Source organism: Heterodontus francisci, chromosome 12 (assembly GCF_036365525.1).
Source record: "Heterodontus francisci isolate sHetFra1 chromosome 12, sHetFra1.hap1, whole genome shotgun sequence".
Classification (NCBI taxonomy): domain Eukaryota; kingdom Metazoa; phylum Chordata; class Chondrichthyes; order Heterodontiformes; family Heterodontidae; genus Heterodontus; species Heterodontus francisci.
Window position 1 is genome coordinate 43450896 of NC_090382.1, and position 17608 is coordinate 43468503.

At 43.2% G+C, this 17608-nt stretch overlaps 1 long non-coding RNA gene across 2 annotated transcripts in view; it reads left to right on the forward strand.

Annotated features, from left to right (window-relative positions):
* The first annotated feature begins 217 nt into the window (after window positions 1–217).
* The window catches only part of LOC137375577 (uncharacterized), a 64326-nt gene continuing 46935 nt past the window's right edge, over window positions 218–17608 (forward strand). The window contains exons 1-3 of one of the 2 annotated variants that reach the window (XR_010976026.1): window positions 218–332; window positions 4369–4506; window positions 12344–12460. This is a non-coding gene — a long non-coding RNA (uncharacterized lncRNA). The remainder of the gene's footprint in view (window positions 333–4368; window positions 4507–12343; window positions 12461–17608) is intronic. The other variant, XR_010976027.1, reaches the window with a different exon arrangement.

Genomic DNA, 17608 nt, shown 5'->3' on the forward strand with positions numbered 1-17608 from the left:
ACTAACTTATGTGATCGTGTGATGCTTCCGGCCATGCACTAAGAGCACATATGGTAATTGGAGAGTTGTCTGGTGCAACAGCACTTAAAGGGCTGTTAGTTACTCTTAAAATGGGGGTGGGGGTGGTGAGGAAATGGCACCAGCCATGGCAATAAAACAGAATTGCTTCATTCTGTGAAGCTTTGTTAGAGGTCTGTTTCACGGGCGATCTGAGGAACATGCTGCTGTCAAGACCAGTGCCAGAGCAGTTTAAATAGAGGTGGCTGAAAGCGTGAATATTGTCTCACCTGTTGGTGAAAAAGAAACCTGCTGGTCTCAGGAAGGTTACCAAGGTAAGTGTTGTCACTTTTTTAAAAATCTTATACAGCAGGTGAATAGCATCTCATGGTAAGCTTAGTGGTGCATTATGAAGCTTGAATGCACAGAATTCTGGTAAATGTTTATGTACTTTCCAAATGCACATGTATGCCCAAGTTTTAGAAGGCACCCTGTATTGCTGCCATGTCAATGCTTTTGCCCCGGTTGTTGAACATGGCAAGTAAAAAACACCAAGCATATTATCAACACAAAAAATCGTCACATTTTTGCAGTTTAACATTAGATACTTTCTCAGATTCAGCAACCGCAGCCTCTCCCATTAGTGGACCTCACATCCTATGATCTAGAACATTCCTTAACCTGCCCAATATCTAAGCAAATGATAAACCCAGTGATAACAACATAGAATGCTTGAGCTAGACCTCTGGTTAGCAGGTTACAGTTCCTTCAATCCCACATGCACTCAGTTCTTCAATCATGCTCTATGCTTTATCAAACGCTCCCTTGTGCAACATACAAAAAGCTGGCAGTCATACTGTACCAGGATCCAGGGGCGTCCTCAACCCAAAGATCTAGTAGGCCAGCAGGTAAGGTCCTTATTCTTTCCTCCCCAGTATGATTTTCATACTTCAGGGTTTCCTGGCTGCTGGTCTCTGGGGCCTTTGTTTCCGTCCTGGTCCCCGTGAAAGCTCCTGCATTGCTAACAGCTCAGGGCAGGAAATTTTACATACATAGGGCTGGTTTTTATCTGGCCAGCAGGAGTGGGATTGGAGTCGTGGGGTGGGGGGGGTGGGGGGGTGGTGGGAACGGTGCGGGGTGGAAAATTTGGAGGGGATGCCCTTACCTGGAAACCTGACAACATGATGTCAGTTCCAGATTTTGTCAAAGGTGGGAAAGGTCCAAGGTTGTGTTACCATTACAACACGGCAAGACTGCAATTTGAATTGCTGAGCAGACTTAATATGCATTTCATAGAAATCATAGAAAGTTTAAGGCACAGAAAGAGGCCACTTGGCCCATCATGTCTGTGCCGGCCGAAAAACAATCCACCTATTCTAATCCCACCTTCCAGCATTTGATCCATAGCCCTGCAGATTACAGCACTTGAGGTGCATATTCAGACTCCTTGTGAATGAGTTGAGGGTCTCTGCCTCAACTACCCTTTCAGGTAGTGAGTTCCAGACCCCCACCACCCTCTTGCTAAAAAGGTTTTCCTCATCTTCCCTCTAATTTTTCTACTAATCAATTTAAATCTATGCCCCCTCATCACTGACCTCTCTGCTAAGGTGAATAAACCACAGAATCACAGAATAGTACAGTGAAGAGGCCCTTCGGCCCATCGAGTCTGCACTGATGCGTTAAAGACACCCTTCATCTTTACTCCATCCAGGTCCCTCAAAATTTTGTACATTTAAATCAGATCTCCCCTCTGCCTTCTCTGTTCCAAGGAGAACAACCCCAGCCTATCCAATCTTTCCTTATAGCTGCATTTTTCCCGTTCTGGCAACATCCTCGTAAACCTCCTCTGTACCCTCTCTAGTGCAATTACATCCTTTCTGTAATGAGGTGACCAGAACTGCACACAGTACTCAAGTTGCATGGACCTCACTATGACTTTATGAAGGGTTTTGAATTTAATCAACGGTACCCGGAGAGCAGTGGTGGACACATGAACATAATGCCTCCTCACTCTCTTGGATGACCACTCCAGTCTCTCTGTCTGCTATGAAATGGCCACCCTAGGAGCCCACTAGTTCCATGGCCTCCTCCTCTGCCGGGATCAGTTCTCGGATGTCCAGGATTCCACCTCCAGTCTTTGCCCTTTCCCTAGACAGGATCTGCTGTTGCCTCAGCCCTTTGCCACCCACTTTGCAGCCACTCCCTGACCATGTCACACTCCCTCCTGCACGGCCACATGCAATCCCCAAAGGTAAGTATGGAGGACTCACCTTGGTGGAGCGAAGGAGGTCATTGAGCCTCTTACAATCTGGACCCAGTTTCAAAATGTGACCCCATGCTACTGACCTCCTCTGCGATTTCTGCCGAGGCTTCCTTGGTCAGGTGGGAGGGTCTCTTCCTGCCGTCCCTTGGGAAGAGGAGCTCCTGCCTTTCCCTTACAGCCTGGATGAGAAGTTGAGAATCTGCAGGGAGGCATCGCTAAACCATGGGGCCGCCCAGTGTCTTCCACCTGACATGGTCCCTCTTGGCTCCCGGTCATCTCCTGGCCTTATGAGGCCTTGGTCAGCAGCACAGTGACTCCAGTCCACAGCACAGCAGCAAACCAGCATCAAACTCAACAAGTAAAGCACCAATTCAAGCAGGGTTGGCAGCGCTTTAATTATGACACCAGAACCTGCATTCATCTCAGCTGACGTTGCTATTGGTGTCTCAGTACCCAGAACTGACCCCAGGTCGATGGAGCTGTGAGGCTGCGGTGCTAACCACTGTGCCACCTCTTGGATTTACAGTTACAGAGTGAGACTGGCATGTAGTCACATGATGACATCCTGGTACTTGGCTCATTAGCATACTAAGATCTTAAAGGGACGTGACTCTTAAAGGCAATCACACAACATCCCCCTTCTTTCCAAAGATGCTAAAAGTAAAAATACATAACATCAGATAACATCAAAATTATTTACACATGGATAGAGATTATGAATTTTACAAATATAGAGGCTCAACAGTCCATATATCATCCAGGTGATTTGACAACGCTTGCTCGGGGAGATTGCTTCTCATCGGTTGCTGTTCTTTCTGAAGTTTCTCACTCTCTGCATTCAGTTTCTGTTGCTCTGCCTTCAGATTGCTAACATACTCTGTTGCTTTTCTCAAAATAACCACTTTTGAGGTCTTGTCATTCTTGGAAAGCTCCGGCACCTCATCTCAAAGAGCTAATAGACAATGCTTCAACTCATTCCTCCTCTGCCTCTTCAAGGCATTGCGTGTCCTTTGCCTCTCCTCATCCTCCATGCCTGAAGGCTTGGAGCTCCAGGTTGAGGACTTGTTGGGGGAAGAGTACTTGGTCTCTTGGAGATACCTGTCCATTCTGGCTTGTTGTGGTGCTGGCAGTCGTCTAGAGAGCAGAAGTGAAGGTGCGGCATAGTTGTGCTGTTGCTGGGTTTCCAGACTGCACCATTTGATGCTGGTCAGAGTCTGCGAGTGGGTTCCGGTCCTTGGAGATTTCCCCTTGGCAATGCTCTCGTGGATCGTTATGATGTTGAGGTCCTTGCACTGGTAGTCCTATCACTGCTGGTACGCTTGTGTCTGCTAGGTAGAATGTTTGTGGTTTCCAAGCCGACTTGTCATAGCTGCATTGCATGGTTAGTGTGCTACTGCATGGGATGGGTGACCCATTATATGCAGATAACTTAGCAGTTTCCGGTTGTATCATTGATCTCCAATGACTCCAGTATATATCTTTGAGGATTCGGACTGGTAGAATATTTGCACTCGCGCCGGTGTCAGTCTTGATCTTGAGTGTATGTTTGCCAGCCTTCTTTGGGCACATGATGTTGACAATGGTGAAAGTTGTTGGACTTCATCAAGGTGATGTGTCAGGTTCATAATGTGGAATGCCTGTTAGTCTTCTGTCCTGAGAACTACTTCTCTCTGAGTCTTGTCTCAGGTCTATTTTACTGTGGACCTCATGTATTGGCTTGCATTTATGCAGGTCTCTGGCACTTTCACTGCTGCTGTTGTCCTGTTTCTACATCTGTCGTCTGTTTGTCTGCTTGTCTGTTTGTTTTTATAAGCATATTAACAGCAAAAGAATAATTAAAGAGAGGGTAGGGCTGTTTGAGGAAGAGGGGAATCCATTTGAAGGTATGGAGGGGATGTTAAATCAATAATTTGTGTCAATGTTTCTAAATGATTGTGAAAGTGAATGCAACATTTGTTAGTGATAACTGAAAAATGATTTGCTTTGAAAAACATTTGTAGAAGTCAAAGTAGATAAGTCACTGGTTCTTGGCAGCATTCAGTCCAGACGGTCAAAAGAAGTCACAAAGATAGCAGTTGCACTGACCACAATTTTTCCTTCCGTCTTAGGTAAGCAAACTGTGCAGGATTACTCAAGGGTAGCCAATGTAAGCCCTTTTGTTGAAGAAGGGATGCAGTTCGGATGTGCCTGAAAAATAAAGCATTCTACGCACTTACAGTGTATGAGAATTTCAGCACAGAGGAATTGTGAGTATGGTAAACTTTATAAATCATCATGATAGTCTTCACCAATTAAGAACATTATGTCTTGGCCTTGGAAGAGATAGAGGTGCCTATAACATACGCCCTCAACCAGAGAACATTCATCTCCATGACAACCTTCACTGAATACTAACTGGCAGGAAAAATTCTAGATCTATTTTAAGCATTCTTTAACCTATAAATATCATGCATCTTCATCTTATAAAATGTATACTTCCTCGGAAAGAAATAAATAGCTTTCTTTTGCTCAACTCGAAACGAATTTTTAACAGCGCATGAAGGGTTGTACTTCTGTGCTAAGAAAGACTCTCTCCAGTGCATCAGAGTTGCTGAGCAAATATGTTCCACTCCTAGAGTAAAGAAGGAAGTATCAATAATGCACTCCAAACACAAAGTACCTTCACCGTGCAAATTTGTCCCAAAATGGAGACCATCACTAATGAGGAAAAAAACATTTAATATTGCTACATTTTAGTGAAGTTGGGAGTAAGAAGCACAGAGGAAGACAAGTTAAAGCAAACATGGCAAGAATGAAACAATGCAGGCAATGGCATCGAAATTCCATTGTGTGATATTCACAACATGCTGATTTAATGAAGATGTATGTGGATTAATGACTCCGTTAAAGAAAGAAACAACTTGCATTTATATAACAAATAGAGGAGTTTTACATTAGCCAGTACATTACAAATATCACATTGTGGGATTTTAACACGATGAGAAATAATAAGAATACAGAGATACTGAGAAATTTTTAAAATAGAGTATTGGGAAAGGGAATGAGCAAAACAAATAATCATAAAAGGAGAAAGTAAAAGTGACAAACGTTAAATAAAAAGGGTAAAATAGGAACATAGCAAATAGGGGTAGGAGTAGGCCCTCAAGCCTGCTCCGCCATTCAACTGGATCATGGCTGATCTTCTACCTCAAAGCCATTTTCCCGCACTATCCCCATATTCCTTGATATTTTTAATATCTAGAAATCTATCAATTTCTGTCTTGAATATATTCAATGACTGAGCCTCCACAGCCCTTTGGGGTAGAGAATTCCAAAGATTTACCACCCTCTGAGTGAAGAAATTCCTCTGCATCTCAGTCCTAAATGGCCTAACTCTTATTCTCAGGCTGTGTCCCGTGGTTCTAGATCCTCAGCCAGAGGAACATCCTTTCTGCAAGTACCCTGTCGAGCCCTGTAAGAATTTTGCATGCTTCAATAATCTTCTCTCATCTCTCATTCTTCTAAACTCTAGAGAATATAGGCCTAGTCTCTTCAATCTCTCCTCATAGGACAATGCTGCCATCCCAGGGATCAGTCTGGTGAACCTTCTTTGCACACCATTTATGACAAGTATATCCTTCCTTTGGTAAGGAGACCAAAACTGTACACAATACGCCAAGTGTGGTCTCACAAAGGCTCTATACAATTGCAGCAAGACTTCTTTATTCCTGTACTCAAATCCTCTTGCAATAAAGACCAACATACCATTTGTCTCCCTAATTGCTTGCTCCATCTGCATGTTGACTTTCAGTGACTTATGAACAAGGACACCCAAGTCTCTTTGGACATCAACACTTCCCAATCTCTCACCATTTAAGAAATACTCTGAATTTCTGTTTTTCCTACCAAAGTGGATAACTTCACATTTTCCCACATTATATTCCATCTGCCATGTTCTTGCCTACTCACTTAGCCTGTCTAAATCCCCTTGAAGCCTCTTTGCATCCTCCTCGCTACTCACATTCCCATTTAGTTTTGTGTCATCAGCAAAGTTGGAAATATTGAATTTGGCCCCCAGATCCAAATCATTGATACAGATTGTGAATAGCAGGGGCCCAAGCATTGATCCTTGTGGTACCCCATTAGTCACAGCCTGCCAACCTGAATTTCTTCACCCAGAGAGTGGTGAACCTGTGGAATTCTCTACCACAGAAAGCAGTTGAGGCCAGATCATTAAATATATTCAAGAAAGAGTTAGATATAGTTCTTAGGGCTAAAGGGATCAAGGGATTCGGGGAGAAAGCGGCAACAGGGTACTGAGTTTGGATGATCAGCCATGATCATATTGAAGGGCCAAATGGCCTACTCCTGCTCCTATTTTCCTATGTTTCTACGTTTATTCCGACTCTCTGTTTTCTGTCTGTGAACCAATTCTCAATCCATGCCAGTATATTACCCCAATCCCATGTGATCTAATTTTGCTTACTGACTTCCTGTGTGGAACCATATCGAAAGCCTTCCGAAAATCCAAATACACTACATCCACTGGTTCCCCCTTATCTATTCTGCTAGTTACATCCTCAAAAAACTCTTAACAGTTTTGTCAAACATGATTTCCCTTTCATAAATACATATTGACTCTGCCAATCCTACCATTATTTTCTAAGTGTCCAGCTATCACATCCTTTATAACAGATTCTAGCATTTTCCCTACTACTGATGTCAGGCTAACGGGTCTGTAGTTCCCCATTTTCTCTCTCCCTCCTTCCTTAAATAGTGGGTTACATTTGCTACCTTACAATCTATAGGATTTTGGAAGATGACCACCAACGTATCCACTATCTCTACAGTGTTATGACCAAGGCTGCAGTAATGCACTGTTAATTCAGTCCCACTAATCCACAGGTCATAGCATATCAAATAAAGTTTCCCACCTACCGAAGACTAGCCAAATTAAACACTGTATTTTTCTCCCAGAATAAAACACACCAAACAGTTTTCTTTAAACAATAATAACATTAACTATTTATTAGAAAAGAAATAATAGGTCTTAAACACTAATGAGATATATCTATATATGAAAAAAACCCTTATTTCCTTAACCCTCATGCACACACACATACATTCAAAAAGAAATGGTTAACCATTTTGGATTATAACTATTTCTTAGGAATAGAAGGAATAAAAAAAATTGAGGTTCATGTTCTGGTAGGATGTTTTCAGTACAGTGAGGTGTCCTAGAGTTGAATAGTCGGATGCCACTTGAAGTCTCTCCATGCGAAGTTGATGAACAGTCTGTGACGGATAGGTGTTCATGGCAATTTAACTGCAGCAGGCATCACATAGGTCTTCTATCAGGGGTGTAGCAACAGGTCTGCTTGGGTTTTGAAACAGCAGTCTAGCAGTAGAAGAATTCTTCAGATTTTAGGATTTTCTTAGAACACAGGAGGCAGCAGGAATCTCACTATATGCAGAATTCTTCAGAGACCGGAGGCAACAGGAATCTGCTACCTTTCAAATGCAAAATTCCTTTTCAAGGGATGCGAGTCTCCTTTACAGAAAGAGATAACACTTTCTGGGTCTTTTCTCTCTGGCTCCAGGCAGGTCAAGCAAAAATTTCAAAATGCTTGCTCTTTGTCCACTTCACAGCCTTTTAAAGGGTCCAAATGAAAAAAGAACCTTCCTGAACATGGTCACATGTCCAGACACAATGTTTCCCCCTTGTCACTCAAGCTGCTCTGAAGTAAGGTCAACCCCCTGGTATTTCCTTGGAATTGCTGACATTCTGGACCTTTTACAAGTTTAACTTCCTTTCAAAACACCCATAAAGTTCAACTCTGTTCTGAACTTCCTTTCAAAACATTGCTGGAATTCCAATTATTTTTACAGGTATCTTTCACTGAGCAACATCCTTTTATCAGTTTTTTTTTTAAACACATAGAAGTCTAAAATTTTAGTACAAAAATAAAACCTTTTGTGACAACAGCCACCTCTTTCAACACTCTGGGTCATAAAACATCAGGTCCAGGGGATTTATCAACTTTTAATCCCATTAATTTCTCCAGTACTACTTTTTCATTCATACTAATTTATTTCAGTTCCTCATTCTTGCTAGTTCCTTGGCTCTCTAGTATTCCTGTATCTAGTATTCCTGAGGTGCTGTATCAAAGAATGAAGTGACAGGCATGGAGAGTTTAGAGCATTTTGGCCAAATTAGAAAGCAAGAAATCTAAATTAGGACCTCAGCTTGTACTGATCATCTAATTTGTCATTTGTAAAAAAACTCCCAAATAAGAGCCATTGAGTTAGAAATACTCAATATATTATTTATATCATTTCCCAGTTTGTGTATATCTTCAAATTTAAAACAGACTTTTCCAATGATATCTGACCAGTATTTTTCTACAGTTACTAACATGTGTAAAATGACATGCATTATTGCATCATTTCATGACAATTGGGAGCTTAGAACAAGATGCAGCAAGAAAAATATAATACATGTTTTTTTAGAATGAAAATTGGTAAGTGTTTGATTCTGACGTGATATGATTTCAGTTGGCATTTACAGCAAGTCTAGATTAGTCAGTTTATTGCAGAATTCACCCCTCCCCCCTCAGGAGTTAGCAGGAAACGATTTTTTGGCAGCAGTCTGTATATAATTAGGCCAACCCTTTCAGTAGCTGAAATACATTTAATTTACTTTTCTTCCCCCTCTGAACCTAAAGCAGAGTCCCTGAATTGTGGCTCAGTGTATTGGCATCAATGCAAATTACTGTGTAATTCCCCTTACCCTGCCATGCACATTTTACAAGAAAGAAGCAGAAAAGCCTTGGACTGATGATACTAATGTCATTAAAGATGGCATTACATGTAAATAATGCCATAATAAAAGGCAATATGAATTCTTTGATACAGGGCCTCAGGAATACTAGTTACAGGAATACTAGAGAACCAAGGGACTAGCAAGAATTCTTGGTTTTGCGTACCGAGGCATAGAATATAAAAGAAAGGAAGTAATTTTGAAACAAAATCAGAAAATGGTGGAACTGCTCAGCAGTTCAGTTTACAACTGTGGAGAGGGCAGACAAATGAATGCTTCTGGTGTAACCTTTCATTGGAATGGTAATGTTGAAATTGTACAAGGCCTTGGTTGAGCCACATTGAAATACGGGAAAATCTATTAAATGAGTAATATACAAGTAATGGAGCAGTTGCAATCGAGGTTCATTAAGATGTTATCAAGGATGCGGCTTCCAGTTAAGCAATACTTGAGAAGTTAGAGTTTTTTCATTAGAGCTGAGCAGATAATAGTATTCAATGAAATGAAGGATTATGATAAGGTAGGCAACTATAGATTATTTCTACATGTTCGTCAGATGGCTATGAGAGGGCTCAAGTTAAGATAATTACAAAAATTAAAGAGGCAGGTAGACAAAGTAAGTTGTTAGAGTTAGAAAGTAGAATTATGTGCTACAAACTATTATTATCCATAAATTTTTTTGAAAGAAAATTAATTGTTTTAAAATGAGAGACGTTCAACGGTATGACAGCAAACAGGAGTTTGGAATTAGACCAGCTGACTCATGTGGGAAGAAATACGAGTACAGATACGATGGGCTGAATGGTCTGTTTCAGTGCTACAACATTCTAGGAATCAATGTATCTTTGCCTTTGACATTTAAAACAGTAACACTGGAACCATAATATACTACGGCAGGTGCATTACCTTTTGATGGGATGACACTTCAAATATCTCATCAATTTCTTTCTTGCTAATAGCAACAACATCAGACATTAGGCCAAATAAAACTTGGGATGATATTTTTTCATTGGCTGGCCTGAGACTATTTTTATGCTGCTAACAAGTATGGAGTAGTTGCAATGTCATGCAAAAATGCTCTTTTCCATACCAAGGGACCATGGCAGAATTGTCTGTGTTTGGATGTGGGTGACCAGATGTATGTCTGTGGTTGGAATCAACTTTATAAGCACTTTTCCCTCCCAAGTCATAGTGATAGCGGTTCAGAAACTTCTGAAACCAAAGCAGCAAATGACAGTTCTGCCCAGCACACTTATACAAACGATATAAATGTGAAATCAGGACCATTCTTCCTAGCTCACAACACAAAACCTCAATATTTATTTGGTGGGCTTGCATAATAGATCCAGGCAGCATGATTACCATGACCAATCACAATAGTAATGAGAATGTACAAGAAACAAAAAAACTGCACCTTACAGACTATTAAAGATTGGAATCATACAAGTTTTAAAGAGCAACTTGGAATTCGATTTTGAAGACAAGATAAAAAATTATGTAGAAACAGATGATTAGAATGATCAACTACATGTTCCAAAGGTACATTTTTACATTTACGGTTTTTGCCATTAGCTGGCGAACTGCTTCAGCTTCTCTAGAGGAACAGAACTGAGAAAGAACTATAATAGCAGAGCAAAATACTGTGGATGCTGGAAATCTGAAATAAAGACAGAAAATGCTGGAAATACTTTGCAGGTCTGGCAGCATCTGTGAAGAGAGAAACAGAATTAACATTTCAGGTCTGTGACCCTTGACCATGTTCTGATGAAAAGACACAGACCTGAAACGTTGGCCTGAATTTTATGCCCCCCTAAACAGCGGGAATGTGGTGGGAGGGGGGGGGGGGCATATAATGGAGTGGGAGGCTTGGGGGGCCCTTCCCGACCTGCTCCAGCCTCCGCCACAACTTTACGCAGGGCGGCGGTGGCAAAAAAACGGCATGCCCACCCCAGGCCAATCAAGGCCCTTAAGTGGCCTCCGCCCGCTGCCATGGGGATTTTACCTGTGGCCGGTCGGGCGGCCCAGGCCCGAAAGAAGTTGCCTGACAAAAGTAGGTGGCTCTCTGACAGCTTGGTGGGGGGGGACCCTCATCAACAGGCATCCTGTGCCCAACAGAGGGCCTCCCCCACTGTCCAACCACCCCCATCACCCAGCACACCTCCCATCCCCGAAATTGACCACACTTGCCTCACTGGGGCCCGACCGATCATCCCCAGTGAAGCACCAAAAACTTACCTTGGTTCCGGGGTTCCCCAACACCTTATTTGCAATGGCTAGGTTGCAATGGCCACCGCTCCCGGTGGTGCTTCTGGGACAGAGAGCTGCTAGCCCCCTAACTGGCTAGTAGCTCCATTAGGGAGGACTTTCTGCCTAAATGAGGTGGCAGTCCCGCCTCAGACCAATTAAAGGCTTGGGGACCACAAAGTGCGGATTGCATCCACAGGCCAGGCGGAGGTGGATTCGCCACCGACTTTTCCATCAGTGGATGGCTGCTGTCTGCCAAGGGTAAAATTCCGGCCATTAACCCTGTTTCGCTCGCCACAGATGCTGCCAGAACTGCTGAGTATTTCCAGCATTTTCTGTCTTTATTGTATACAACCTTGGGAGTACAGTGCACAGTCCTGGTCTCCAAATTACAAAAAAGGATATAGAGACACTGGAGAAGGTGCAAAAAAGATGTACAAGACTGAGAGGTTATAACTACCAGGAAAGACTGAACAAGCAGGGGCTCTTTTCTCTAGATAAGAAATGACTGAAAGGTAACCTAATAAAGAACTTCAAAATTATAAAGGGATTTCATAGAGTAGGCATAGAGAAAAAGTTTCTACTTGTGAGGGATTCCAGAACTAGGGACCATTAATATAAGATAGTCACTAATAAATCAAATAAGGAATTCAGTAGAAACTTCTTTATCTAGGGAGTGGTTAGAATGTGTGGAACTTGCTGTTGCATGGAGTAGTTGAAGTGAATAGCATAGATGAATAACATTCTTCTGCAATGTTTTTCTGCCTCCCAGTTTTGAGTGGAGTGTGAGAGAGCAGTGGCTTTTAGTGATGTCAGACGTTAAAACACATTTCCTGGAAAATACTCTAAAATGCCCTTGGGAATCCCTGCTCTTTCCATGAGATCTTTGTAATTAAAAGAGAAATAATAACTTTCAGTATGTCCTCAGGCTACCTCCAAGCTGACCTTACGAACAGGCTAAGCTGAGGCTGCAATACTACATCATCAGTACTGGAGGTGCCAAATTAAAGCAGATTCATATCTCTCTGTTCCCTTCACAGTGGCCTTGGATTCCTTCATTTAATGTCCCGTCTTAGAGGAGAAAATGAGCTGAACTTCAATAAAATACTAAAGGAACACAGAAGAAGAATAGATTTTTGTCCCAAAAAAAGAAGCAGGTAATAAATAACAATAGTAAAGTGAAATTGACTTATGCAGTGACTATAAACCCTGGGCCTGACCTGCATAAATTTTAAACAGTCCTGTTTCCTTTCACAGCTCCAGAGCATAACACTTCATTCATTTGATTAGTTTGTCACAATTGGAGAGCAATTGCTACCACCAGTGTTTAAGAATGAATAATAGCCTATGGCAGCTATGCTATTTTTCAAAAAGAATGGACTAAACTATACTACTGCTCTAAGACATCTTCAGTTGTTTTAAAAAAAACACATCCATTTCTTTCATAAATCATTCAGAAAAATAATTTTCTGTAAACCTGCCATGACAGATATTCTAAAGTCAAATGACAAAAATGCATCAAATAGTGATTTCTTAACTCATATTATTTTTGTAATAAGCAAATAAATTGTTTTCAGAAATTGTACAGTATGTTACAGGATTAAGCAATAGGATGATGTTCATTACTATGGAATAGGGCTGTTCTTGAAGAATGCTAACAAGTTCACACTGAATTGGTGGATAAGACACATAAAGTACAACTGAGGAGCACAAGTTGAGAACAGAGTGTTATACACTAGTAATTAATACAATGCTGCATTTCTTTTACTTACAGAAGTCTAATTGTGTGAGAAGACTGTTAGCTATAAAGCCTGTTTTCATCTTGTTTTCCCAAAACTTTATTGAGAACACCATGGCTTGATGGCACATGGGTTGCACCAACATGCTGAGCCAGGGAGGAATAAAATGCAGTTCTCTGCTCAAATTCACTCCCAACAATATTTCCTCATTTATTCTGGTGGGTCTTTAAGCAGGTTCACCAAGCAGAGTTCAGATATGTTCTGAGCAAGGGCCATTGAAAAGAATGCGTACTATCTGGTCAAAATATAAAATATGTAGGCTGCTAAATTGGACAGGGCCCAAAAACAGACATGGGTATTGCAATGCGTAATTAACCCATTGCTTCAGATGCAGGTAGCGCGCAAACTTTGTGCTGCCTGCTGATGAGTAAGATAGCCACGTGCAGCCAGTGCTAAACGTGCTGCTGAGTGGCTGCACCCCTCAGCAGAGGGCCCAAGTTTGTGTGACGTGAGCACCACTTAAAGTTAGCTAATACTAATTAAAGGCAGCCTGTACCTCTTAAAGGGATGGTGCACTCTGGCTGAAGCAGGTGCTGGAAATGGTTGCAGAAGTGTGTGAGCAAGGAGAACACTGAATTACGGTGCAACAGTGCAGAGAGTATGCACCAAGGATTCTCAGACTCTGCGCTGGACATCTTGGTGGAAGACATAGACAAGAAGAAAATGGCCTTCTATATCCAAAAGGAGCCAGGAGGACCTCTAGACAAACTAAGCAAAGGCAATCGTAGCAGGTAGCTGTGGCGGTCAATACCAAGAGTCCATCCCTGAAGACCTGGATGCAGTGCCGCATGAAGTTCAATGACCTCATGTGAGCCATAGAAAAATTACAGCCCAGAAGGAGGCCATTCAGCCCATTGTGTCTGTACCTGCTGTAAACACTAGCCGCCCAATCTAATCCCACCTTCTAGCACCTGGTCCGTAGCCTTGCAGGTTACAGCACTTCAGGTGCATGTCCAGGTACCTTTTAAAAGAATAGAGGGTTTCTGCCTCAACCACCATTTCTGGCAGTGAATTCCAGACACCCACCACCCTCTGGGTGAAAAAGTTTCTCCTCATGTTTCCTCTAATACTTCTACCAATCACCTTAAATCTGTGCCCCCTGGTAATTGACCTCTCCATTAGGGGCAACAAGTCCTTCCTGTCTACTCTATCTAGACTCCTCATAATTTTGTACATCTCAATTAAATTACCCCTCAGCCTCCTCTGTTCTAAGGAAATCAACCCTAGTCTATCCAATCTTTCCTTATAGCTGCAACTTTCAAGCCCTGGCAACTTCTTTCAAATCTCCTCTGTACTCTCTCCAGAGCAATTATGTCCCTCCTGTAATGTGGTGATCAGAGCTATCTGCAATACTCCAGCTGCGGCCTAACTAGCGTTTTATACAGTTCCAGCATTACATCCCTGCTTTTGTATTCCACACCTCGGCCAATAAAGGAACGCATTCTATATGCCTTCTACACCACTCTATCTACCTGTCCTGCCACCTTCAGGGACCTGTGGACATGCACTCCAAGGTCTCTCACTTCTTCTACCCCTCTCAATATCTTTCCATGAACAGTCAAGGTCAGTGGATTCAGTTTCAAATGCCATATTCCACCAACTGCACCACTCACCTCACACATTGCTCAATGCATCACACACCCATCACTCCCCTACCAACAATCTATATCAATCTTGACTAATACCTCACATTCATACCTTCACCTTACACTCACAGACTTAGCACTGCTGCAAGCCTCACATCCACATCTCACTGCTTGCACATATTGCCAGCTATTCAACCATGACAGCCACATCACACAAACTCAATGCACCACACTCACTGACACACTTCCCTCGCTCTTGCAGGAAATGGTGGTGCATAGCCAGAGGCAGCCACACCTAACTAGCAGGGGATAGGCTACATGTCCTAACTCTGATGTAGGAGACCGTATTCACCATTATTGATGTCGCTATCGCTGATGCCATGCCAGCATTGAGGCTGAAACAATCAAAGATGACTGTGTCCTGATACCTAATCCTCCTTCTCACATCCCACATTCCCTTCATCCCATAATCTCTTTCGATTTACAAGCTGCACATGGTGTAAGCATGCACCTCTTGCTTTTGCCCCGTCTCCTCGCCACAACCCTTTCTCCTTTCAGATACCCAAGAACTGAAACCTGGCCAGATAGTGGTGGAAGAATGGGGGAGCAGGAAGAGAGTGATGAAGAAGGAACACCATCACTCGCTTTAACACTTGCAGCCACCAGCTCACTGCGCATATATTAGAGGATAGCTTGAGGATGGGATCTATATGTGGTGAAACACCGGTCATGAGTGATCTGCAGCCAGGGCAGGAGAACAAGGGTATCGCAGATGCCAGCTCACCACAAGGTTGCACATAAGCTCTGCTGCTGAGGACAGTTGAGAACTTCAATGGGACAATGAACAGAATAAGACAGATGGGTATACACAATGAAATGTTTGGTGCATTGACAGGCATGCCAGAAAGCCTGTGGTCAGTGTGAAGAAACATGGAAGTCCTGTACCAATTTGACACAATGCTGCAAGAAGAGCTTGGAGCCCATTTCTTCCAGCGTGGAAGTGGTGGCCAACTTGTGGATCCAACCATAATGCAGCTTCTGATTCTTGATGTCTCAGCTTCTATTGCAGCTCAAGTAGAAGGCACACAACATCTGGGTGTTACAGTAGAAGCTTGGACTGGAGTCATACAAGGTCAGCATGCTGCCATAAGTACAGATACCAGCATTCAAACGGGCTTTCAGGGTGTCATACCAGTCCAGCAATCTGTCCTCCAACATATTTCTAGAATTACTGTGGTGCTGCCCCAGGATAGTGACAGTCACTCCATGGAGGACGAACTAGCTGTCCTCTCTCAGGATAACAGCATTCTTCCTTCCACCACTGTCACTCCGCCAGTGCATTTTCTGTTAGCTGTCAGCCAGTCAGCCCAGACTGCTGCTGCCCATGCCGAGCTGGTGCAGTCTGAAACCGAGCCTTCTAGGGCCAGGGCTGCCAAAGTCACTGTACAAGTTGATCTGCAGTCTCCCCACTGAAAGTCAGCAGCCTTTCACCAGCTATGCCAGTCACTGGGGTGTCACTGCACTTGCTCAGCAATAACCTGCTCACTGATGCTCAGTTTGGGTTCTGCTAGGGTCACTCAGCTCCTGACCTCATTACAGCCATTATCCAAACATGGACAAAGAGCTGAACTCCAGAGGTGAGGTGAGAGTGACTGCCCTTGACATCAAGGAAGCATTTGCCCACGTAAGGCATCAAGGAATCCTAGCAAAAGTGAAGTCAATGGGAATTAGGTGGAAAACCCTCCGTTGGTAGAGTCATACCTAGCACAGAGGAAGATGGTTATGGTTGTTGGAGGTCAATCATCTCAGTCCCCGGACACCACTGCACGAGTTCCTCAGGGTAGTGTCCTAGGCCCAACCATCTTCAGCTGCTTCATCATTGACCTTCCTTCCATCAGAAGGTCTGAAGTGGGGATGTTCACTGATGATTGCACAATGTTCAGCACTATTCGCGACTCCTCAGATAATGAAGCAGCCCTTGTCCAGATGCAGCAAGGCCTGGACAACATCCAGGCTTGGGCTGATAAGTGGCAAGTAACATTTGTGCCACACAAGTGCCAGGCAATGACCATCTCAAACAAGAGAGAATCTAACCATCTCCCCTTGATGTTCAATGGCATAACCAGCACTGAATCCCCCACTATCAACATCTTGGGCGTTACCATTGGCCATAAAATGAACTGGACCAGCTACATAAACTGTGGCTACAAGAGCAGGTCAGAGGCTGGGAATTCTTCAGCGAGTAATTCACCTCCTGCCTCCCCAATGCCTGTCCACAATCTACAAGGCACAAGTCAGGAGTGTGATGGAATACTCTCCACTTGCCTGGATGGGTGCAGCTCCAACAACATTCAAGAAGCTGGACACCATCCAGGACAAAGCAGCCCACTTGATTACCACCCCATCCCAAGCAGACGCTGTAGTGGTCAGTAACAGAGGAAAAGTAAAGTGTGGGACTTTAGGTGAACAGGGAATTGAGTTTGTGTTCACTGGTAGCGCAGTCCGATGAGTCAGTCATTGTCACCTCAGCCAGAAAGGAGTTGTATCAGTTGCCTTCTCACTTCCTCTGTCTCCTCCTCAGCTGGTTGCTGTAAAACTGATGCAAGGTCTGTGCCCTCATGATGGCAAGGTTGTGCAGCATGCAGCAGAACACCATGCGTCTTGACACACACGCTGCCAAATACTGCAGGGCTCCTACAGAGTGGTCCAGGTAGTGGAAATGTTTAAGCACCTGAATGGTCAGCTCAATCACATTTCATGTGACATGATTTTAGATAAATGCATATTGCCAACGTGTGCATGGGTTGCAAACTGGGTTCATCAGCCATGTGGTCAAAGGAGAGCTCTTGTTACCCAACAACCACCCTCTGGTTTGTCATCGTGGTTCAAATGCAGATGACACAGTGGACTGCCACAGAGG